The following is a 24,398-nucleotide window of genomic DNA, read 5'->3' as shown; positions in this document are numbered from 1 at the left end:
CCATGTTAGACAATCGTTCGACGTGCCGCGTTCCAAGACCAACGTCAAGAGTATTTTTTTTTCTCCGGTCGACACGAATACAAACGAAAAAGCAAGTGTGCATGCGTTTCGGGCCTAATAGTTGATTGTTTTTATGCAAGCATTGAAGCTGACGGATTTCAGAATAATTAGATAATGAGTTATACGCTAATTAATTTTTTTTACTGAAACTCGCACAGAACAGCACATTGCTTCGTCTTCTTTCTTGGAATGTAATAGTGAGCGTCTTGAAATGATGCCATGCGCATTTGACGCATTTGCAGACAGTGCATCATAATTCGTGTCTGAAGGGGATGAATTTATTCACAAGACATTTACAGAAGTGTCATGAAACATAGGTCTCTCAATGATCTAGTAGGAAGTGAAATGTCCGCCGTTTTCTAGCACCTTATTGATGCGTGTGGGCATCGACTCGTACAAAGATTCAGTAATCTCCGGTCGACCGCGCAGGCTTTCCCATTCTTGTGCGATCGCTTGCCACAGCGTATCGGCCGTGCGGCCGCGGTTGGCTCGTGTGGACAGCCGTTTCTTCAACATGCCCCAGACATTTTCTATGGGATTCAAGTCGGCGCCACATGGAGGCCACTTAAGCTGGCAAACAGCATGTTCTTCTAGCAATGACTGGACGATACGTGCTTTATGGATCGGGCTGCGGTCGTGTTGAAAAAAATAGCAGCCGTCGCTGAAGGGACCGTCCAGCGCATACGGAACGAGGTGTCTAGTGATGACGTCGCAGTACCGTGACGCAGTGAAAGGCCCCTCCAGACGCACAAGGGGACCAAGGCCATCTTTGCTGATTGCTCCCCACAAGCTCACGGAACACCGTCCACTGGATAGAACACTCTGTGTGTAATTAGGCAGATATCTGCAAGAAATAGCATACAATTGGGTTCCAGCGGCGCGTCTAAAAATGTTGTGATTCCTCTTGCGTATGAACTTTATAATGCTGTTATAGAGTTGCAATAGAAAACGTGCAAACATCATTAGATAGTACTGAAAGACCCACTGGCAGCTTTTAATTAGCTTCAGAGTAAGTAGTACTATGAAACAATCGTTAATGTTTTCAACATAATACCACTACAGAAAAATCTCGTAATGTCCAAAAGCTCATTTTACGTGAAACATGTTGTGATGCAGAATTAGCTTCGTGAATTAACTGCCAATACACTGTAAACACACCTGCAGTTTAGTGGACGCCAAACCCGCTTCCGTTGGTCCCAGCGCGTGGAAAAAGTTGACTCGTCGCTAAAGATGACATCGCCCCATTTCTCTGTTGTCCAATCTTTCATTGCTGTAGCGAACATGAGTCGTTCTTGTAGCTGGCTGTCTGAGAGGCAGGGCTTCTGTGCTGCTACGAAAGACTGCAGGCCAAGCTCACTCAGCTTCCTTCTTACAGTCTCAGACAATACCGTGAGCGAGAGCGCTTCTCGGATATCCTCTGCACTTTGAAAAGGATCAGCCACGATGGCGGCCGTAATCCGGCGGTCCTCTTCCTCAGTCGTGGCCCTTGGACGCCCACTGCGCTCCATATCTGTGAATGTGTCATCGTCGCGGAAAGCTTGAATAATCCTATTCACGGCAGTCCGGCTCCTGTTGGTTCGGCGGCAGATTTCGCGCTGAGGTATTCCCTCTATAAATAAACGCACAATGTGCCTTCTTTTGTCAAGTGGAACACGCAGCGGCATCTTTCCAAATAGGCAATCACCACGTGGCCTGAAGCAAGTCTACTACGTTTTCAGCGACTGATGCGAAGATGCGCCTATGTGTGAAAGAAAATTTTCTATGCATCCGCTTTTTCTTTATTTTTGATGACAGTGAAACACCTCCCTACCCTTTCTCTCAAGACGCAGAAGCAGCAACACTCATTGGACCAAGATGCTGCCAACCAAAGTGCGCCAGTAAACGTCGCGTAAAAAAATCGTCGCAGCGCTTCGTGAAACTTATCTACCCACTGGCACACCAGTCGACAAAGGTTGCAGTGATTGCTCCGATACTGCTATCAAGCCAGATATGTGGCGGTCTTATCGCAGACAGCGCTCTGCGTCAACACAACGAACTAACAATGTCATGCACGGGAATAAAAAATTAACAGGCAGGCGAGTACCAAGAGGGCTCATATCCGGGAGAGCGCCCCTGTCGCCGCTAGGTGGCGTACCGCTAGGTGGCGCGGATAGGCAGTCTGGCACGCGCTCGCGTGGTCCGCAAACTTTTGTGGTTGACTGTACATCAAAAAGAGCAGTGGGCCAAGCACCGACCCTTGTGGTACTCCTGACGTCACGTCAGCCTCACCTGATTTCTCCCCGTTAATAACAACCCTCATACGTCTAAGCTGCAGATAATTTTTTATCCAAATAAATACAGTGATGTCAATGCCATACCATGACAACTTTTCTAATAACAAATCATGCTGCACAACGTCAAAAGCTTTCTTGAAATCAAGAAATATACAATCAACCGTTCCGCCTTTATCCAATACACTTGCTAGGTCATGAGTTAATTCTGTGAGCTGCGTGACACAGGAGAATCCACTGCGGAAACCATGCTGGCAATTGTTTAGCAGGGTGTTCTCATTTAAATGCTTAATTATGTTAGACAAAAGAACATGTTCCAGAACCTTGCACACTGTACTAGTTAACGACACGGGACGGTAGTTCAACACAAAATTTCGTGGTCCATATTTGTGCACCGGTACTACATTTGCCCTTTTCCAATCAGACGGCAGGCTGCCCTGTTCGATCGATTTTGTAAACAAAAGGTATAAATATTTTGAAACTGAGCATGCATATTGATAACAAAGCATTCGGTATTTCGTCTGGACCACTGGCTTTACTAGGATTTAATTTCTTTAAAATAGCTTCAATTCCGCGCAGACTAAACACAACCTTTTCCATAGTAACATCACAAAATCTTCTAGGAAAATTAGTGAGCGTGTGTGCATGAGTATAGAATACCGATGTAAAAAAACGATATAAAGCATTCAGCTTTCTGGCGATTGTTATACAGAAACGTGCCGTCGTTATCAATAGTCGGTATTGTTACATCATCCTTCCCGTTTTTTTTTTTTTAAGATCTGCTACAGTTCTTTCGGGCGATATTTTATTCTCAAGTCTAGGGTTTCAAAGTAATTGGCCTTTGCTCTTTTTATGGCGTCATTCAATGTAGTTGTAAGTATTTGCAAGGTTTCTTTTGCCCCTCCCACCTGTCTTTTTTTTATTTATTGTAGGCTTTCTGTCTCCTACGGACTAATCTTTGCACATCGCCCGTAAACCAAGGCTTACTTTTGCTGCGTCTAGCTGACATCAGCCATGAGGGAACATGTCGCTCACGTAATTCAAACAATTTACTTTTGAACCTTACCCACATATCTTCTATATCAGACGTATCTGACAGCATCTCAAAAACGTCATAGTACCGGTGAAGTGCCTGAGTTATCATCACGGTATTCGCTTTCTTATAGCTATATATTCGCCTTGCCCCGCTATCTACAACTTCAACATGGCGCAAGCTCAGCTCGCAAAGGACTGCGCTATGGTCACTTATACCAGGCACGACTAGTGTTTTCTGGTCCTCAGAAGGCAAATCAGTAAGTAATAAATCCAGCACATTATTTCCTCTTGTAGGTTGCAAAACAAGTTGATGCAGCAAAAAACAGCTACAAATCCTCAGTATTTCATTTCCCGAGCCACTATTAATGCGAGGGTTCATATTTTCTTGAGACCAATCAATTTCAGGCAGGTTGAAATCCCCTCCGATTATTATATGTTCATCATTTACCGCCTCAATTTCTTCTTTCAAGTCATTCATTACTTTAATTTGGCTTCCCGGTGGCCTATAAAAAGAACAAATAGACACAGTCTTTCCATTTTGCAATCGTAGCTTCACCCAGATTGATTCAGCTGTTTGTGACTGAATATCTAATATTTTAGAATAAACCTCCTGTTTAACTAGTACAAACACACCTCTCCCGTGTCGATCTCTGTCTCTCCGATAAGCCACATAATGTGCGGGAAAGATTTCATTATCACTAATTTCACTGTTTAGCCACGATTCGGATCCAAGGACAACAGTGGGATCAGTCATAGGAAGAAGGTTAGCGAAATCATCGACTTTATTTGAAATGCTTCTGCAATTGAAAAGCGCTACTTTCAGCTTGGTAATGTTGCTTCGCTGTCACCCCGATCGTATAACCGAACCAACTGTCTCATCGTAAGTGTACTTCAGGTTGTTGAGAAATAAGGAATCATAACGAAGGCTTACTTTGTCTCCATCTTTACGGTGCACTTTGGCGTAATCCCATAACATCTTTCTTTTCTTTCGAACAGTATCCGAAAAGTCTTCCGAGACGCTAATACTTGTGCCCTTAAACTTTTTGCCATAACTAGAATACTGTGCTTGTCTTTATAACTGGCAAATTTGACTATTAGTGGCCGTTTTTTATGGGAACTAAACCTGCCTAGTCGGTGCGCCCTTTCAATGCTAACTTGCTCGATACATAAATGGGAATGGCACAGTTCTGACACTCTGCTTTCAGACTTAACTGCCCTCTCATGTTCATCATTATCTTCAACACCAAAGATCAGATTATTACGTCGGCTCCTGTTTTCAATGTCATCAACTTTAGCCATCAGAGCGTCAATCCCGGCCCGGTTCTGCTCCACTGTAATTCGGCTTTCTGAAACTGCTGCCTGTAGTTCGTCAAATTTATTTATCTTCGCTTCAAGGTTACCCATGCGGCTTCTCAAGTCCGCCGTAGCAACCTGTTGTTCAGCTTGAAAGTTTTCTATGGATAATAACTTTTCTTTGATTTCCTTTTGGTCACATAAAAGTTCCTTTAGAAGGGCAGTATCTGGGCCGTGATTCATCTCAACATCACCGCACACAAGCAACAACAAAAAATAAAAAGCAAAACGGCGCAAAAGCACAAAATGACAACGCCTACGATAATCGCGCGTTCTATTATTCGAGTGAGAGCGTACAGATGCAAAAAGCACTGGGGGTGGAACCGGCAATGCAACAATGCCATAAAAGTAACAGGTTTTGCGAAAACTAACCTACATGAAATACAGCAAAGTCGTGAACGGCCCCGCCATCGCAGAGCCGGTTCCACGCCCCAGAGAGCGACTGATGTTGCACGGCTTATGTAGCTCGAAGTGATGTACAGCCGCGGCCACGTCTGTGTATAGCGCTCGAGTGGCCGGTGATAATGATGATGATGATGATTTATTGGCATCACCTTTGAAACGGGGCGGCGACAAATAGTCACCTAGCCTGCTTGATTTAATCAGGTGTACTATACATGTTCTTTTTATCTAGCATTTTTGTATACCTCTCATTATTTTTATTTTTCAAAAATTTACCTTGTGCCGCTGCCTATGATATTAAGAGATCAGGTCGTATCCATATTTTCCCTGCTTTTTTTCCACCATTACTCTAATCGTCTCTTGCTGATCTCTACGGCTGATCTGTTTTGGTTTCCTTCCACTTTAAACCCAAGCGCTTCTGGGAGTTGCACGTTACCTACGGTTCACGCTGGGTGGATCCCGTCGCATTCCATTAGGATGTGCTGAGTGGTCTCTGGATCTTTACTGCAGCATACACATGTCTGATCTAGTTCCGAATATTTGTTCTGATTAGAGCACTGCACGGGCCGATTTTTGAGCCCGGGCCCGGCCCGGGCCCGTTTTTACGTTGGGCGGCCCGCCCGAGCCTGATCAAAACTTTTATGGCGAGACCCGGGCCCGGCCCGGGCCCGGAAATAATCTGCGTTACCCGCCCGGCCCGGCCCGCCACCCCTTTACCTTAGGCCCGAGCCCGGCCCGAGCCCGATTCAAAACCGGCCCGAACCCGGCCCGAGACCGAAAAATAATGTTTTTCAGAGTTGAGACGCCCGAGAATAACTCGCTGCACGTCACATCTACACCACCAGAAAGCCCGAGCCCGGCCCGGGCCCGCGTCAAAAAACCCGAGCCCATCCCGGGTAAAAAAGCACACGCCGTGCCCGAGCCCGGCCCGAGCCCGTGAAAAAACTGTTCTACCCGGCCCGGCCCGGCCCACGGGCCGGGCCGGGCCCGGGCTTTCGGGTAAGCCCGTGCAGTGCTCTAGTTCCGATATGTTTTCGTCCTTAGGCAACCGGCTCGAGCCTCAAATAGCAAGGCACTGCCCTTTGTGTTATCGTACAGATTCTCTCTTCTATAATTTCTTTCTTCTCATTCTTGCAAATCTCCATTGTCCTTTTCGTTTCCATTCTTTGCATCCAATTCACGGTCTCTATTTCTCTCACTTTCTTTCTGATGACCCCTGGTTGCCTATTTACAGTTTCGATTATGCTGTACTTGGTTGCCAACTTCCTTGACCTCTTCCTCCATTCTGTGTCCACGCTTTTCATGTAGTGATACTTGTGCACTTTAGCCGCCCATTTATTTTCATCCATGTTCCTGAGCCTTTCTTAAAAACTAATTTTGCTTTGTGCTTCTCTGACTTCAAAAGAGGCCCAACCCATGTCACCATGCACTGCCTCATTTGTCGTATTACCGTGTGCTCCCAAAGCCAACCGGCCTACTGATCTTTGGTTAACTTCCAAACCCGCCAATATATCCGATTTTAAGCATATAATGACATTCGCGAATGTTAGCGCTAGCACCATTACTCCTTTCCAGATTCCCCGCACCACCTCATACTTATTGTGGCCCCACAGTGCTCTGTGTTTCATTATTGCTGCATTCCACTTCCCCTTTATTTTCAGATTATCTTGGTGGTTGCTTGAGTAATTCTTTCCGTCGTTGATGTGTACGCCGAGGTACTTATATTGCTTCACTATGGGTATTACTTGCTGTTAAATTGACACCACGAAGTTACTCGTGTGTTCATTAAAGATCATAATCCCTGATTTCTCTGTGCTAAACTTAAGGCCTAGATTTGTCGCTGCATTCCCACAGATATTCGCAAGTATATGTAAATCTTTTTTACGGTCCGCTAGTAGCACAATGTCGTCTGCGTACATCAGTCCAGGGACCTTCTGTTGCACCATTTGTCCATTACGCATGTAGGATAAATCAAAATCTAATTCGCTGTTTTCCAGTCGTCTTTCTATGCCCTTGACGTAAAGAGTGAACAAGAATGGTGACAGAGGGCATCCTTGCTTCAATCCTTGGTGAATTCCCACCATTTCATTTCCTTTTCGGCCTTCCCATGCCATTTCTACTTGGTTGTCTCGATATATCTCCCTCAGCAGCTCCACGAAATCGTCATTATGCCTTCGTATTGAAGAATATCCCACAACAATTCCCTGTCTACGTTGTCATAAGCTCCTTTAACATCTAGAAATGCTATCCATAAAGGTCTTTTCTGAGCTACTGAAATCTCTATGCACTGAGTTAATACAAACATATTGTCTTGTAAGCGTCTGCCTGGCCTGAACCCATTCTGTAGTTCCCCCAATACACCGTTTCCCTCCACCCACTTGGACAGTTCTAATTTTATGGCTTGCATTGCCATTCTATATATCACCGACGTTACTGTAACTGGCCTGTACGAGCTCGTCTTATCGTTATCGATGAGATTCATCTTGCTTTCACGCGATCCAACGGGAATATTCTTTGTTCTAATCACTTGCTCTATGGAATTAGTCAGCAGTGCCTTGCTTTTTGGACCGAGGTTTTTGATTAGCTGTATTGGGATTTCATCGGGTCCTGCTGCCATGTTGTTAGGGACATTGTCTGCTGCCTTTTTCCAATAAAAGCTTTCTATGCTAAATTTTGATCTCTCAGGCCTCTCTGTTGTTGCTGGATCTGTTGTCTGAACTACGCTTTTTCTCGTGCCGAAGTTATGCCTGATAACGTCTGTGATGTACCGCAGCGCATCATCGCCTTCATAGATGTTACCGTCTTCATCCTTTATAGCCGTTTGCGAGTTTGTAGTTGGAGCTCCGAGTGCTTTTATATGTGTCGCCCCACCGAGTGCTTTTATAGGTGTCGCCCCGCCGGCTTTGCTCGGCGGGGCGACACCTTGCGGCCGTTTCGGGCTGTGACGTCGCGTGCACAGGAGCATGCGCGGCCTAATAGACACGCAGACCTGCGTACGCCAGAGATTATGCTTTTAAGCGCCCCTGTTTTCCCGGCTGTGCGCATTACCCGAGGGCGCCGCGGTGCCTTACCTCGCCCGGTGGCAAGGGAGAGGTGCACGTGAATGATAACGCGTGCGATTGCGTCGCGGCACATCGCATGAAAAAAAAAAGTATTTCTACACCCATCGCAGATAATACAATCCGCCAATGTTAAGACGAGATCACATGCCTCCTGTCTGTATTTGAGATAGACATATCAAGCCTTTTTGCCGAATTTGGTTTCGCCATGGCTCCCCGGCTAACAGCGGATGAGCGTCGCGCAATTGTTATAATGGGGTGCACAATGTCGCAAAGGGCAATATGTGCAGCTACCCGGCGCCCTATACGCACTGTCGATAGGATCCTTCAGGCGAACAAAAATGAAGGAAGAATTGGTGACGCTCCTCGTGGAAATCAACAGCGGGTAACATCGGAGGACCGTTTGGCAGCAGCGGTCGTGGACCTCAGCGCCAAGGAAATAGTGGGACTAGAAAACGTCAGTCTTACAACAATCAAGAGAAGGCTTCACGAAGCCGGTATGGTGAGCAAAATATCGGCCCAAAAGGTTATGTTGGACGAACGAAACAGAAATGAGCGGCTTGAATTTGCATCTGCGGTGGAATCCTGGAGCCCAGACAACTGGTGCGCGGTTGTCTTTACTGATGAGGCCTCTTTCTGCACCCGCTGGGACCAGCAGAGAAGGGTGTGGCGTCCTCAGAACTGCCGGTATGTCATGCATTCCTATAATTGTGTGACTCGGAACGCTGTGTAGCTCACTGCATATACTTCCTGGAACAGCACTGCTGAAAATGAAAGTATTATATGCAAACCCTTAAACTTATTACAAGTGATGACTTGCTTTATAATGCAGCTTTACTTCGCCATAGCCAGTAATACTGCCTTTTTTGCTGCATGGTCACGGGATTTGCCTTACCCTGCTTCTTTTATCTTCAGTCATTTCTCTTTTTTAACTTCTTCCTTGCATTTTTTACCGGAATGAAACCTCTTTTACATATGTCTACGCAGTAGCTGTCAGTTTAATGCATGTGTCAATGACATATTTCCCGCAGGTATGATGAGCGCTATATCTTGGGCACTCGTTCAAGCGGTCGCACCACGGTCCACGTAAGGGGCGCGATAAGCCACACAGGTCTGGGACCACTTCATCGATTTAGAGAAAGAATGACATCAGAAGCGTACATGGACGTTTTGCAGACAGTGCTCACTCCGCACGTTCTCGATGGACCCTTCCCGGACGGACTATACTGGCTTCAACAGGACTACGCACCAATTCACACGTCAAAGGCAGTGCAGCAGATGTTGGATGATTTAGGTGTGGCAAGGCTGAACTGGCCCGCGAGAAGCCCCGATTTAAATATAATTGAAAATATATGGGGCCTAATGAAGTCACACCTAGCCAAAAAAGCGGGTCTAGCCGCAGCTAACTCTGACGCGCTTTGATAGCTATTCAAGAGGAGTGGGACCGCCTCCGACAGCTGCCAGACCTCGTGAATAGGCTGTACGACTCGCTTCCCACGAGGATCGTAAGTGTCAAGCGGAACAGGGGGGGGACCCATTTTCTATTAGGAGATAGAACGGCGCCATTTTCCACTTTTGGTTTCGGCAAAAATAAAAGATGTCCTTTCTGTGCTTCCATGTTTAGTCTGAATTAGTATAAGCCTTCGACTAGGGCGCCCCTTATGATGATCGTATCATGATTAAGGGATGTGAAACCCTGGATACTATTATTATTCATCACTACAGAGAGTCGGCAAAAAGTGGTAGAAAAAATCAACGTCTGGGATCTCATTTTACGCAGCTGGTGGCGTTATCATATCTTCGTATAATCGCATACCTTAGAATAGCCAGAAAGCATGCATCGTTTCTTGCGAAACAGTCAGGCGCGTGTTATCTGTCGAAACGCATCTTTTGGAATCGACATGCCGGAAGCGCCTTGAGGGAGCGTGCGTTTTTGGTTAAACAAGCACACCTTTCAACGTTGTCGCTCGTGCAGAGCAGGTTTGCGTGTCTATTAGGCCGCGCATGCTCCTGTGCATGCCACGTCACCAGGCGCGTAGCCAGGGGGGGGGGGGGGGGGGGCTGATGGGGCTTCAGCCCCCCCCCCCCCCGAAATTTTTTCGTGCTAGCATGCGCCGCCGACCAAAACTACCACCGACGCCGGCAATCATTCTGGATTTTGTCTACAATGACTTTTTCACGCTCGAAAAGACATTTTGGCACGAACATTGCGAACTTGGGCTGGATTTCGTGACAACGCCCTTGCACCTGGAGTCACGTAACGCAAGGAGCCCCATCCAAGCACAAACTTTCAACGGCTTTTCGATAGCGAGCGGGCGCGTTGCGGCATCTCGCAGCGGCCGCGGAATATACGCAGCGCATGGATTTCAATTACGAAACTTTATGAGTGTAAATTTCTCATAAACATTTGACGCGAAAGGTGCGCTGACATTTCCAAAGGCATGCTTTAAAAGATTTTCATTTCTAGAACTTTATGGGGTTAATGTTCTTATAAACTTGGGCCAACATGCGCGCACTGGAGCCCTCCTGTGCAAGCCGTTCCAGAAATGGAAGCACGCGCTCGCAATCTTCCACACTGACGAAAATACTAAATATAACCGGGACTGTCAGCTAGCAGCTGATACTTTTCTCCAAACATTATCAGGAAGCGTGCCCAATGGGATTGATCAGCTGGACCAGGGCAGGCAAAGTAAAATATGAGAAAACAGAAGAAAGTAAACGGCCTATTATTGAGATTTTTTTTTTTTTTTTTGCGGGCGACAAGGTCTGGCTCTCCGTGGCCACAGGGACAGGGGAGGGGCCCTATGGATTTAAGCAATGCCCCTGCTGAAAATACAGGCATTTTCAGAGTGCTTCTTTGCATGCGAGCTGATTGTGGAGATACATATCTGAAGAACCATTTGGAAAGTTGCCCCAGTAATGCCTCGTATTTAAGCCCAGACGCACAAAACCAAATAATAGAAATTTGTGGTGACATTATCAAAGAAAGCCTAGATTCAAAAGCAGGCTGCTTCTCCATACTTCCTGACGAAACGACGGACATCGCTGGAATCGAACAGCCTACTGCTTCTGCAAGGTACCTAAACAAGTATGCCAACGACATCAAGGGAGTGTTTTCGGTTTTAGCACCGGAATAGATGCCCATCTTTCATTGCGACAGCAGGTTCTATGTAAATGTGTAAATACTGCTGCAGCTTCTAGTCACCCTTCCAGTGACCACTGCCAGCGCAGAGAGAATATTTTTTAGCAAGAGTTTACTAAAAACTACTTGCGCTCTACAATGTCTGTGCAACGCATGGTTAGGCTGGCGCTTTTATACACCCACAGAGACGTCGGCATCGACGTGTCCGAAGTCATTGACCGCTTCGCTCAACTTTCCCGCCGAGAGAAGTTTGTCATTTAGATAGCGAAGCAGCAACAATCAATGCAAGTAAAAATCACTGTTCCTTCAGGTTCATAAGTTCTTAATTATGAAAACGTATGACCGTTCATTAGCTTTTTTCGCCGTTTATTTTCGCCGTTTATTCTAGCAGTTGGCATCATGATCACAATTATCACGCGAATACAAAAATTACAAGAATACCAATAACCAATTTTGACCGACCTTGCTCACTGAAATCCCTGCCCACGCGGCGTTCGCCAAAAACACACACGGATATTGGGTAGTTCAACTTACCGCATCATCAGTGGCCTTCGTTTGTCCTTTTCTTTCATTTTCAGCTACCTGCTTTTATTTCTTTTTTCAAACGAAGGAATACCCTCCTTTAATTTTGGGTGCAGAATAATTGTTGGCGTTGTGCAGGCAGTTAAATTACACATTTTCGTACTGATTTATGCATTATTCCTCTATTATTCTACCCACATGGCGCTGTCGCGACCGCTGCATGGCCCAAGTACATAACATGATTTCTGGGATCATAGTTATGTTCTTGCCTAGATCGTCTGTATTTCTGTGCGCAATGTTACTATCTGTGACTGAGCAACATGTTTATTTGTCTTATTTGACGCATTATATACACTGACGTTTGCTTAAATACGTAGATTTATTGGAGACTCATACGTATTTTTAAATATCTTATTGCGAGGTTGTGTGTATACAAGCAGTGAACTTTGTTTCCAGTGACTCTTTTTTTGCCCTTTAGCGAGTTGTATCTTCGCATTTGTATATTCCATTCTATCTTCGCATTTCTAATATATATTTTGCAGAAATCCCACTTTTTATTTGTACTCACTGCTGCGAGTATTATCTCGGTGTAATTACAATACACGTGTTACAGCTGCTCCTGCGCAATCGATTGCAACGAGGGATAGCGTCATTGAGGTTTCTTCCTGGCCGTTGCATATGTAGAAAAATGTAAACAAGGTTATTGAATGACAAAGATGCATCAAAATATTTGTCCTCAACTTATTCATTTCATGGCCTTTACGTTTTCCATATAAGCTGCATGCACTGCTTTGCTGGTTTCGAACTGATATTGACCCTTTTCGCGGCGATCTCTTGGGCGCTGCCATATTTGATCACGTGGTGACGCGTCCATTGCTTGCCTCAACTGCCTCCGTTGCCTCCTTGTTTAAAATGGAAGTGTATGACGCCGGCGCGGCTTAGAAAACCTCTGTTTTCGGAGATATCGTAGACGGTGACTAGGTGGACGACACGAAGCTTTGATCACAGCTTCAGAGAACGTGCAAAAGCGCTTTCGGAGCTCATTAAGCTATGTCCAAACGGCGCAAGCAGTGTATATGGTGCTTCTTCTAAAAGCGGGGCTAAATATGCATTCCAAGCTTTCCAATTATGATTTCAGTCAGCATTAGTGTGTTTTGCTCTTTGTTCTTTATTCGGCAAATATTTTGAAGCAGTGGCTTGTCAGTTTCTGACTCAGTGAAGTTCCTCGGTGCGGCCACTATCTGATTATTTTCTGCTTAATCACTCGCGGGTGTGCTCAGTTCCAAATCCGATAGACTTGTTCTTGCTGCGCACAAGGCTTGAAACGTAGCTGTTTTGCACATTGTAATACCTTGTAGCAAATATATATTACAGCTAGTAACTTCCTTACTCTTGTGGACCGTCCCGAAACATTCAGCTTCGACCATTGGTGCGCCATAGGTGTAGTCAGTCATTTACTGTGTGTATGCAGTGCGGATATATTCAACTGTGCGTCCATTCGCTTATTCTTGATACGTCGGCGATAGAGTGGGCGTAAGTTTTCCTGCCATTCGGGACAGATGTGTATAGATAACGTGTGCGAAACTTACTATGACAGGAAGCGACACTACTCCCTTCGTCACTGTTTAACGAGTGGTACTCACTCTTGCCGACGTTCTGGGGATGAAGCCCTTTCTTTGAAGGTTAGCGATACAAGGCTGGCGGATGAGCAAATTTCTGTATCCTCGAGGAAATCCGTACATCACGAAGTGCCGGTAACACGTTAGGACAGTTTCAGCAGCGGTCCGCGAACTTCGCCACACAGATTCATTCTATTCCTTAACATGCCAGTCACTATTTTTGCAGCCAACTGCTGCAGACGTCTTCAATCCACATTATTCAAACTAGCATTATTGGAGCACAGTGTGTTAGCGAAAATTCCGTTGCATTTCCGACAGCTGATACCACAGAAGCAAGGTAGAAGCGGTAATGGTTTCGTGTTCGTGCGCGGTCGCTGAGGAGAGGTACGGCGCGCCGCCGTGAGCGTCATCTCATTTCTCTAAAACAAACTGCTCCGCGAAAAGGGTCAATAGTTCTAAAGTTCATGTGATGTTTTCTTTACTTATTAATTAGACAAAAAACGCGGAAGCATTGATATCAGTTATTTCTACCACAATTTTTGGGGCATACGAATATATTCTGTTATGAAAACATACATATTTTAATGGACAGTGCATAGCGTTCAATAATTCGTTTGCAGCATCTAATATGCAATGGAATTGGCAATGCAGTTATTATTCATGCATTTGATCCCTCGACAAATTCTATAAGGAGGAGGCCGCGCTGCAACCTGAGCCCCCCCCCCCCCCCCCGAACAAAATTTCTGGCTACGCCACTGCACGTCACAGCCCGCAACGGCCACAAGGTGTCGCCCCGCAGAGCAAAGCCGGCGGACGGCTTTGCTCTGCGGTTGCCTAAGGACGAAAACATATCGGAACAAATATTCGGAACTAGATGAGACATGTGTATGCTGCAGTAAAGATCCAGAGACCACTCAGCACATCCTAATGGAATGCGACGGGATCCACCCAGCGAGAACCGTAGGTAACGTGCAACTCCCAGAAGCGCTTGGGTTTAAAGTGGAAGGAAACATAAACAGATCAGCCGTAGAGATCAGCAAGAGACGATTAGAGTACTGGTGGAAAAAAAGCAGGGAAAAGATGGATACGACCTGATCTCTTAAAATCATAGGCAGCGGTACAAGCTAAATTTTTGAAAAAGGTATACAAAAATGCGAGATAAAGAACATGTGTAGTATACCCGATTAAATCAAGCAGGCTAGGTGACTATTTGTCGCCACCCCGTTTCAAAGGGGATGCCAATAAATCATCATCATCATCATCACCGGCCGCTCGAGCGCTATACACAGACGTGGCCGCGGCTGTACTATCGGCCAAGAAAGTAAGCGGACCACGGCTCCACGGCTCCGGCGGCGGGAGCGGCTGCCTGACCACAACAGGGCGCTGCTGTCTCGCTCCGCGTAAAATCCCTATATAAGAAAAGTACCGCCATCTACTCTTTCCTCCGCCGCCTCCTCTCCTAAAGCGCTTGCTTTTTTCTTTACTTTTTGCTTGCGAAAGCCAAGTCGACGGTGGCGCACCTAGAAAGTCCACGTTGAAGCTTTCAGGCCGGGCGCGCGCCACCGCCGCCGCCGGCGACTGCGGTTGCGCAGAGGACTTTCAACATGGCTCTGAGGCGGAAAAAAGAAAATAGAAAGAAGTGAAAAGCGCGCGCAATCATCGTCCAATCGGAGATACAGGAGAGAGAGAAGCGGCGTTTATCAAAGGATGGCGGTACTTTTTTTATATAGGGACTAGCTCCGCGCGCTTGGGTCGAGAGTGCCGTGGGTAACGTTAAGCTTCTCCCTCACTCTCGCGCTGTGTCTTGTCACGCTTAATAAAATGTGTAGTGCGACGTACGGTTGCTCTGCTGCTGGCGGTCGCGATGAGAGGGACCGTGCATAGCGGGTATTCAACACGTGGCGCTGTCGCGCAGCAGCCGACGGCCGCAGGGAATGAAACCCCGGCAGTGTGAAAGAACGAAGACCTCCTCTGTTTTTTTTTTTCTTGCCTATATTGACCTTATATTTCATACTAGTGTCTGTCGCCTACGTCCTTTGCTGCTCGAGTTTAGGCAACATTGCGCAAGACGCCGCAGCAGCGGCTGACGCGCCCTCTTTCACGCCTGTGGGATAAAGGCACGTTCACGTTAGCGGCACGGCGGCTTGACGTGCACCGTTTGACGTTCTAAGATAGACGTGTGCGGGCGGTTGTGCTCACGCCCGTCAGGTTTCCTTGCCATGCAGAGAATGGATGCAAGATATTGCGATAGCAATTATATGGACACTCAACCGGATTTCTGTCGTCGCCGTCGTCGTCACCGTGAGTTTCCGTATAGATTCCAAGGGCGATACCCAGCTAGCACAAAAGAGATATAATCATTCTTAGTCACGGATATTTCGCTTTGGCCATCAAAAATCTAGATTGAAGAAGTCAACATCGAGAAGGATTCAATCGGGATGGAAAATCTTTCTATAAGGCGGATTTTGGAAGACGTTTAAAATCGCCGGTTCTAGCCGCCTACAATTAATGATTTTTTTGTTGTTGTTTTCTTTGTTCTGCTTTTTGGCGGGAAAAATGAACGTTGGTTTTTGTTTTTGCTTCGCCCGTTTAGAAGAGAGTGCAATCAACCCAGGCGCGAGGGTTTGCATTGGGGTGAGTGAGCACTGAAGGGCCAGCCGCTTGCTCTTTATGCTCATAACGAAGTCCGCAATAAAGAAAAGTTCCGCCAACCTTTCAGACCGTCAGAAGAGGCGTAGAGTTAATGACGAACTGATATCTTCCAATCATGTTGCCACAACTACCGTCCAATAAGTCTCATGGCACCTTAATGAAAGTAGTAACCATGCTTCTAGTGAAGTATCCTCGCCACATGAGCATGCTCAATCCAAGGATAGTTTTCACGAAAGTGACCTTGCCTTGAAAGGAGATGTAGACGCACATACGCAAGACATTGCTGGTTAATATTTTGTTCCACAAAACGACTCTCCTATGAGCGCGGGCATCCAAAATGGAGGTTCTTCGGACGATGCATCATCACCTGCAGAAAATCCGGCAAGTCTATGTCCACGCAAATGTGTGGAATTTCAAGCATGGCTTGCGTCATGGGTTACAAGTCACCGCATTCCGCATGTCGCAGTTTCTGAACTTCTCCGGAAACTAAGCACCACTTTCGACGTTGATTTGGTCATCGACGCGAGGACATTGTTGAACACTCCTCGATACACTTCAACGCGATCTGTCCCTCCTGGCGATTATTGCCATTTTTCTTTTCAGGAAAATTTAGAACGCATGATTGCTGTGTTCCTGAGTGGCTGTCGAGGGTCAACGAAAATGTCAGCCAAGCTGGACTGACGGTTCAAAGTGTAAAATGTTTTGATATTTTGTCGCAGTTTTCCTTTTGTCTGTTTGGTTAACGTGTTTCACTTTGACCGAAAGTAAGAAAAAGACACCGTAGTCTAGTTGCTAGAGCACCGGCTGCTGTGCTCCACGGCAGAGGTTCGATTCCATTACAGGTTGCACATCACTTTTTTGTATTATTAAAGCGAGTTATGAACCTACCTACCTACCGCAAAGTGCCAAGAAGTTCGACTTTTATTATTTCAAAATATCTTTATAAGGTCGCGCTAGCATTATGGTAGCAGCCGCATTTTGTATTTTCTTAGTTAAATAAGCTAGCATTTCTGTGCTACAGGTACCGAGTACGAAGCCACACTGAGTACTTTTCTGCATTGCAGCTGCGTGTGTCGCAAGAGGATGCAGGGCCGCGACGTATCATAGCGGCTACCTGACAAAGCTAGGAGTGGCGTGACGCCTCATCGGCGTCATCGCTCAGTCTGAGCAGTCGAGCGGACTGAGCCCCCGGCGAAGCTTCCCTCCAGATTGCGTAACTTTTCAACCCGCCGTATCATTCCCCATTATTTTTGTCAGGACCAGCCGTTAAGTTCCTGACGCATGTTCGTTCATGAACTGCGGAGCGCCAGACTGCCTTCCACATCTTCTTTGCTCACGTGAGTAGTCACTGTCATTTTGAGACCTGTCGTGTTTAGTTATTTACAGCGCTTTTCAGGCGGGAGTTTTAGGCGGTAATGAAGTTCAGCAATGAAAGCGCCTTGATTTTAACTGGAATCTCTAATATTGTTTACGACGCAGGTTTACGTCTACGTACGTTTCTTTTATTGTGTGTGTATTCAGGTTTGCCAAAGCTGTCTAAAATTACCTCTACGTTTCGTTGACTGGTGATCGTTAGGATGACGATGACATTCCCGTTTTGCGCGGAATGATGAGACGTGCTACAATCTTCGCGTAGCCTCGGTATTCTTCTGTCGACGCTCTTGTGCAAGATCACTCGTGTGTTTTTCCGAGCGTGAACGATGCCCGCGAATACACGCAAAACTGCCGAACGACTGGCCGCTCGAGGCAGTTTTCGTGCATTGGCGGGCATCTGTCACGTTGAAAAAACACTTCATGTAGCACGTATTGAGCAACAGAAAGCGGTATCTTACAATCTTCTCATTGACACTTTTCATCTAACTATAATAATTGATAAGTTAAATAATTATAACAAATTATTTAACTAGGCGCAATGCAAAAAAATAATCTGAGTATCGCCAACATTACCTTGGTTCTATCCAGGTACGTGGCACTTGCATATTTGTAAAGTTTGGCTAAAGTTAAATGAAACACCCTGTACGTAGTGCGCTGTTGCCTTGTTTTTTGTAACATAATCAGACAGTGCAGCTATTTACAGCATCTTCTTTTTACGATACTTAACATTTTTTGGCTTCAGCCATGCAGCAAATAAATGTTGAGATCGCACTGGCGTTTTTTTTTTTTTTGTGTGTGTGCAAGTCTGTGCAGTAACAGAAGTCTGTTAAAAAAGAAAAAAATTCCGATATACAGTTGTAATAGGCAGTAGAGTTTTTTTTTTTGTAACTTACTATGCAGGCACATACCTATGTGCAAGGAGAAGGCGCGTGAGGGTGAAGACACCAATCATGTACCCTCTACAGGTGCCGAAAGGGGCAGAGGAAAACGCAGCCGCCCAAAGGGCCACCACGAAACTCCTGAACTCCAAGAACCCAGGTAACTGTTATTTCATATTAAAGTCGTACGAATTAAATTTTCAGCGTGACACATATACATGTCGAATGTCGATAATTCCAACTCGAAGGAGCCCGAAAGTTTGTTCGAATTAAATGCAGTTCGAATTAAAGGAAGTACTTATTTCTGAAGTATGCGTGCACCGTAGCACGACGTACGAACGGTGAGAGTCGTTATATATCACGGCGCACAAGCAGATGTAGAGCGAGGGCCACGAAGACTGCCCACGTCGGCCAACGCTCGCTTCGCGATAATGGCAGAAAACGAAACTGTGGAGCGGGCGGCGGCGCCGGGCGCGCGCGGACACGTCGAAGCTGAGGGAGGAGGGCGGCAGGGAAGCGGATTTGGCTTCGACAGCGGTGACCCCGTCGTTTCGGTGGCTCCCCTCACCCTCCCTCTCAACTCCGTCGTAGCTCCCCCACCTTCGACTGTCTCCGTGCGCGCCCGCCGCCGCTCCCGCCGGCCCGGCGCCAGCTTAGCTAGAGTGACCTAGAATAGGGGAGAGTGTCCAAAGCGCCGCGCAAATGCATGGGAGGAGCGAGGACCTTTTTGTGTGAACTCCCGCGCCGCGGCGCTGCTGTACCGGACCCGTGGGCTTTCTCCGCTGCGGAAGCCGCGCCAAGGCGGTGGGCGCCTGCTACGAGCCTGATATTTTCGTTGCTATTAGCCAACATCGCGATAATTTGGGATATATTAAGTACCACGTCACCGCAAGGTAATACCCCAGTGACACAGAGAACGCGTTTGCCGGCTGTGAATACGGGTATTTTGTCTATTTCCTTCTAGCTCGCTTGGTCCGCGCTTACGCGGCTGTTTGAGTAACGCATTCCGCGCGCTTACTTCATTTAGTTATGCGTGGAATGAGCAACGTGAACGTGCTGCAGAGGAAAATAAGCTGGAGACCGCGATAATAACGAAGAGAACGTAGCAGATATGGCTAGCTCATGCTAATGCTTTTTACACCCTATCGTTTCCTTTCATTTATTTATTGCATTCGATTTGCTTTACAAGACTGCATCCCGTGCTCTGTTGTTTCTTTATTAAGGCGAAATCCTTAACTGGGCTCTTGGGAAGCGCAATGTGTCTGTTGGCCGATGCCGCGGTATCAAAAATAAATACAAACCGCGTAACTCTCGCGGCTCGTTCACTTGGTATATATACCAAAGTGTAGTGTGGATAGGCACTAATGTGTGGCTAAGATGACTGATGGGTCATGGCAGTAGTAACTTGACATACTTGCACTCACGTCACGATTAACGATAACAATATGACGTGTGGTCATATGACGACGGCCAGAAATCCCTCTGATGCTGTGGGTGTGACGATAAAAACGTGTTGAATGCCAATCTCGATCTCAACGTGTTTAACTTGCCCATATATCATGAAGAACTGAGAGCACAGGTAAAGGGTAATAATTGTAATGATCATTTCTGGGGTTTTACACCCAAAAATCACAATACGGCTATGAGAGACGCCGCAGTGGAGGGCTCCGTTAATTTCGACCACCTGGGGTTCTTTAACGTGCACATAAATCTCGGTACACGGGTGTTTTATGCATTTCGCCTCCATCTAAATGTAAGCCGCCGTGGCCGGGAATCGAACCCGCGTCCTCGAGCTTAATTAGCAGTACAACCTACCAAAGTAAAGGGTGCGCGAGAAATGTACGCGGCAAAAAACAAGACAAACCAAAATAAATGAAATGCTAACAGTGCAACATTGTATACGTATGCCTCATTTCATAATTACGAGCAAGTGTCAGAAAACGAACATGATGGATTACGTATGTGCAACTCGTCTTTCGCCTTCTTGTGTTGCAAGAGCGCAAACACTAAGCGAATTTTAACATGAAAGTAACTTTGGGAATATTTATTTCGTAAGCTCGCTGGTTCGTACACAGCAAATATACTTACTTATCAATAACTACGTACTTGTAGTTACATAATGAAAGAGGCAACAAATCACCAGAACATAAACTTTTCATTTTTTTTTTTTTGCTGAAGGTAACTATTTTAGGGACATGTAGAATCAATAGCGATATTTGTAGTGCATCAAAGACAGTAATTTTCAAGACGATTTTCCACTCAATATAATGCAAACACAAACATCGTCACGCGCCATGAAGGCTTGTTAGCTTACGTAAAAAATCAGACGTTACGCAATAACTATGATATAATGAGAAGTTACATGTTGGTAATTTCAGAGAGGATTCACGGATTATTAAAACAAGGCTATTGCAGTAATAACTTTTACATAACAAATTAGTAAATGGCTAGGCCAGTAGTAGCTATCTGTTCATTTCAATGTCGAAAAATAAATATATTTGTTTAGCTATATTGGCTGGATCGAATGACTTTTCTTTCGAATTTCTGAATTTGAAAAAACCTTCGCTCACGGTGAACCTTAAGGTACATCATGCGCGAAGTTTGTATTGAAGAGATAGCGCACAGCAAGAATTGTGTGTGTACGCAATCTCTGAAGCGAAATAAGCCAACAATATTGCGGTGGTAGGGCCGTCCGTGCTCTTTCTCTTGCTTCCCTTACACCTTCTCACACTGCTCTGTTCATAATAAAATATTGTCGTGGCTAAAAAATATTCGAACAAATACATATGCATATAGCTGTAAACCACTAGTGACCGTGAGCCAGTAGCGCACCCAGGATCTCTGCCAGGGGGGGGGGGGGGTTGACAGTTTGCCTTAGTTTGCCAATACCATCTAAACCGCACTAATTTCAATTTCTTCACGGGAAATTGTCAAAAAATGCACTTTGTGTAGACGATTGCGCGTCTTACATAATCTTAGTTGCAGTACTCAAAGGCGCAAGAAAACAAAAGGGGGGTTAACTCGGCCTCAGGGGGGGGCTGTTACAGCCCCCCCCCCCCCCCCCCCCGTCGGTGCGCCACTGCCGTGAGCGAAAAGCGCGTAATGGTGAGCGAAGCGGTCACCGCACGCACGCAAGTATTTCACTTGACTGCGCGAGTAATTTACTTTTTTCTTACTCTTATGCTTGCAAGCGTGGTGCTGTTGCCCGCGTACCCATGCGAATAACGTTTATTTTTTACGTTCTTTCCTTGCGCGGGCTCATTTAGCGCGTTTATACGCACGCACAGTTACCGTAATACCGTTCCCGAACTCCAGCACTGGAGCTAGGCCGCGCTGATGAGTTTGATACGTTAGTTTTTGCATTATATTGCTGCCCAAGCACAAAGAAACGCTCAAATATTGGTGAGCTCCATGCAGCACCACACTGTTGAAGTTAAATAGAGTTTAGGTGCTTTGCGTGGAAAATGAACGCAAAAAACTACAGCGCGTAGGAGACGACCCTCGCTTCCCGCGCGCTTCGCGAGCGCGAAAAGCCCACGGGTCCGGAGCAGCAGCGGCGCGGCGCGGCAGTTCACAGAAAAAGGCCCTCGCAGGAGCAGGCGCTTTGGACACTCTCCCATATTCTAGGTCACTCTAGCTTAGCCCTCCCCCTTTCGTTTCCCGCCGTTGAAGCGAGCGTTGGCCGGTTGTGGGCAGTTTCGTTGCCGGGAGTGGGCCTCCGTCGTTGCTTCCCTCTGCGTCGCAGCCGCAGCGTTGGCTTGGATATCGACTCGTACACGCGTGTTACGGCGCGACGAAGAAACGGCGACCTTGCCATTTGAGAGAGAGAAATTTCCGCCGCTGTTCTATTTCTCTTATTGCGATAACAATTGTATGGACACCCAAGCGCATTTTGCGATGAAATCGTCGCCGCGCGCCGTGTGTGGGTTTTAGTCTGTGGGTTCATTTCGGTGTAAGCAATAAATTGCATATGCAAGCAGTCTAGAGCACATAACTGTTTTAAAACTGCACGAGGTTAACCCATTGGCTTGCGTAACTATAAATGTCACCAAGGTCAAAGTTAGTGAAACTGGGTGGAAAATTACGGCTTATGTTCTCACCAAGTGAAATGTGTGGATGACACTGTTTTTCTAAAAAATTTCTTTACTAGTGCTTGGCAATGTTGTGTGGAGGGTTTCAAGCAGGCAGGTCATATGCGTGCAACATTTTAATGGTTTAATTACAAGCAACTGAAGTTCTTACTGTATCCGTTTGAAGCAGCCGTGCTGCAAATGGTCGCAGTTACTCAAGGTTGCACTCGTCTGCTGTCTTTTATTTTCTAAGGAATCGCAATATATTTGCTCAATCTGAAGTATGCGATGTGTTTGATAGGCTGGGTGTTGAGGTATATTCTCAAGCCTGCGCCATTTCTGAATTGGCTATGTGATCTGTGGCAAACGAAATTGGGGTGGTGTAACAATGTTACGCTGAAGCTGTGCCTTTGCAGAACCGCACTTACCTATTTTCTCGTACAACATTATCAGAAATGCATTTATTCCTTTCTTTGAATGCTAATTGGTACCTACTTCGCACATGTTTAGGAGGCTGCTGTCATCTACCAGTCGCCAACTACTTAACACAACAGCCTCCTGAAAGCTAGCAAAACAGCTGACACTTACACTGGTTGGCGATTGTACATGCGACACCTTCAGTTAGATGTAAAGTTTGTCTTCAAGGCAACAGAGGAGAATTTCACTTGTGATCTGTTAACGTTAGAACCATGTTAATAAAGGTGGAATGCTCGAAAACTGTGTGCTGGGACTAATATATTGTAGTGCTTATTGCCAAGGCATTGAAAAACTAAACGTTCACTCAGAAAAGTGTGCTTCAGTTAACATGCGTTCTACACATGCCTAATGTTTTGCAGTAAGAAGACCTGCTGAATTAAGGAGCTACAGCCCAGCAGCCTGTTCGAAACCAGGTTTATCAAGGGAGATACCTGTAATGGACGTTACTCGGAGGCACTCACATTTAATGTTGATTGCTAGCTTGTCTAGTCGTCGTGTTTACTTTTTGGAATAAAAAGAACTGCTATTGCTGTATGTGTTTCGTGTATTGCACAACGCAAACCTGCAGGCCGCCGGCCGGCGAAACGCCGCCGGAGCATGGGGAGAGGGAAGGAAAGGGAGACAAGGGGGGCGCTAGAGGGGAGGGTGAAAGAAAACAGATATCAAACTCCCGATTGTAGCAGGATTCAATCTGTATTTTTTAAATGCTTCTAATGGTCTTACAAAATCCCATTTCCAGACGGGATTTTTTGAAACAACTTTAAGCAGGATTCTAGAACTTCTTGCAATAGTCATATCCGCCGGACATTAGCAACGATATACGACCGTTTATCACCTTCTAAACGGACTGCACGGATGTTTTAGTTCGTTTTTCAGACGTTCATTTAGTCTTGGCAATTCGGTACGGAAGCAGTTTTCTATCGCTTTTGTGATAGTTAGGTAAAATCGTCGCCGCGCGCCATATGCGCGAGCGAAAGCGCGCGCGCTATCATGGAGGGCGAACGCACGGCGGAAAGCAAACGCGACCGTCGCGCGAAAGGCCGTGAGGGTATGGGAGGGAGGGAGGCTGGGTGGCGCTGTGCTCCGGCACCAAAGGGATACCTTGCCACTACAGTGCACTAGAAAATATTGGGTAGTGGAAGAAGCGGTGGCCTCGGCGCGAGGCATATTGTGTAGAAGCTCACCAGATGGCGCGCGCGCTCACTTCCCGAGCACCGGCTGAGGGAGTCGGCGGCAGAACGCAGCAGGCGAGTGCGGCGGCACAGAGTTTCACAGTGCTGTGTTCATTTTTCCTCATGCCAAATATTTCAATATGATTTTATGTAAGCAACCCTAAAATCTGTACCCTGGGATGGCAGGGCACAGTACGTACCTACAATGTATGTTATCGCGATGCACGCACTTCGCGCTGCAGCGGCAGAGTGCACATTTAGCATGGCACTTTCACTTTTTTTACCCAGTTGCACCAGTCACAAGTCCCGTTCC

General features: G+C 46.3%; 1 long non-coding RNA gene across 1 annotated transcript; it reads left to right on the top strand.

The window, feature by feature from the left end:
- The first annotated feature begins 17,292 nt into the window (after positions 1-17,292).
- LOC125940706 (uncharacterized) lies at positions 17,293-23,399 on the top strand. The gene is made up of 3 exons (XR_007463909.1): positions 17,293-17,451; positions 18,389-18,526; positions 23,273-23,399. It is a non-coding gene; the product is annotated as an uncharacterized LOC125940706 (long non-coding RNA).
- Positions 23,400-24,398: the final 999 nt, after the last annotated feature.

The sequence above is a fragment of the Dermacentor silvarum genome, chromosome 10 (assembly GCF_013339745.2).
Source record: "Dermacentor silvarum isolate Dsil-2018 chromosome 10, BIME_Dsil_1.4, whole genome shotgun sequence".
Lineage (NCBI taxonomy): Eukaryota > Metazoa > Arthropoda > Arachnida > Ixodida > Ixodidae > Dermacentor > Dermacentor silvarum.
The sequence above is the reverse complement of the archived record's forward strand: the minus strand, read 5'-3'. Positions and strand labels throughout refer to the sequence as shown.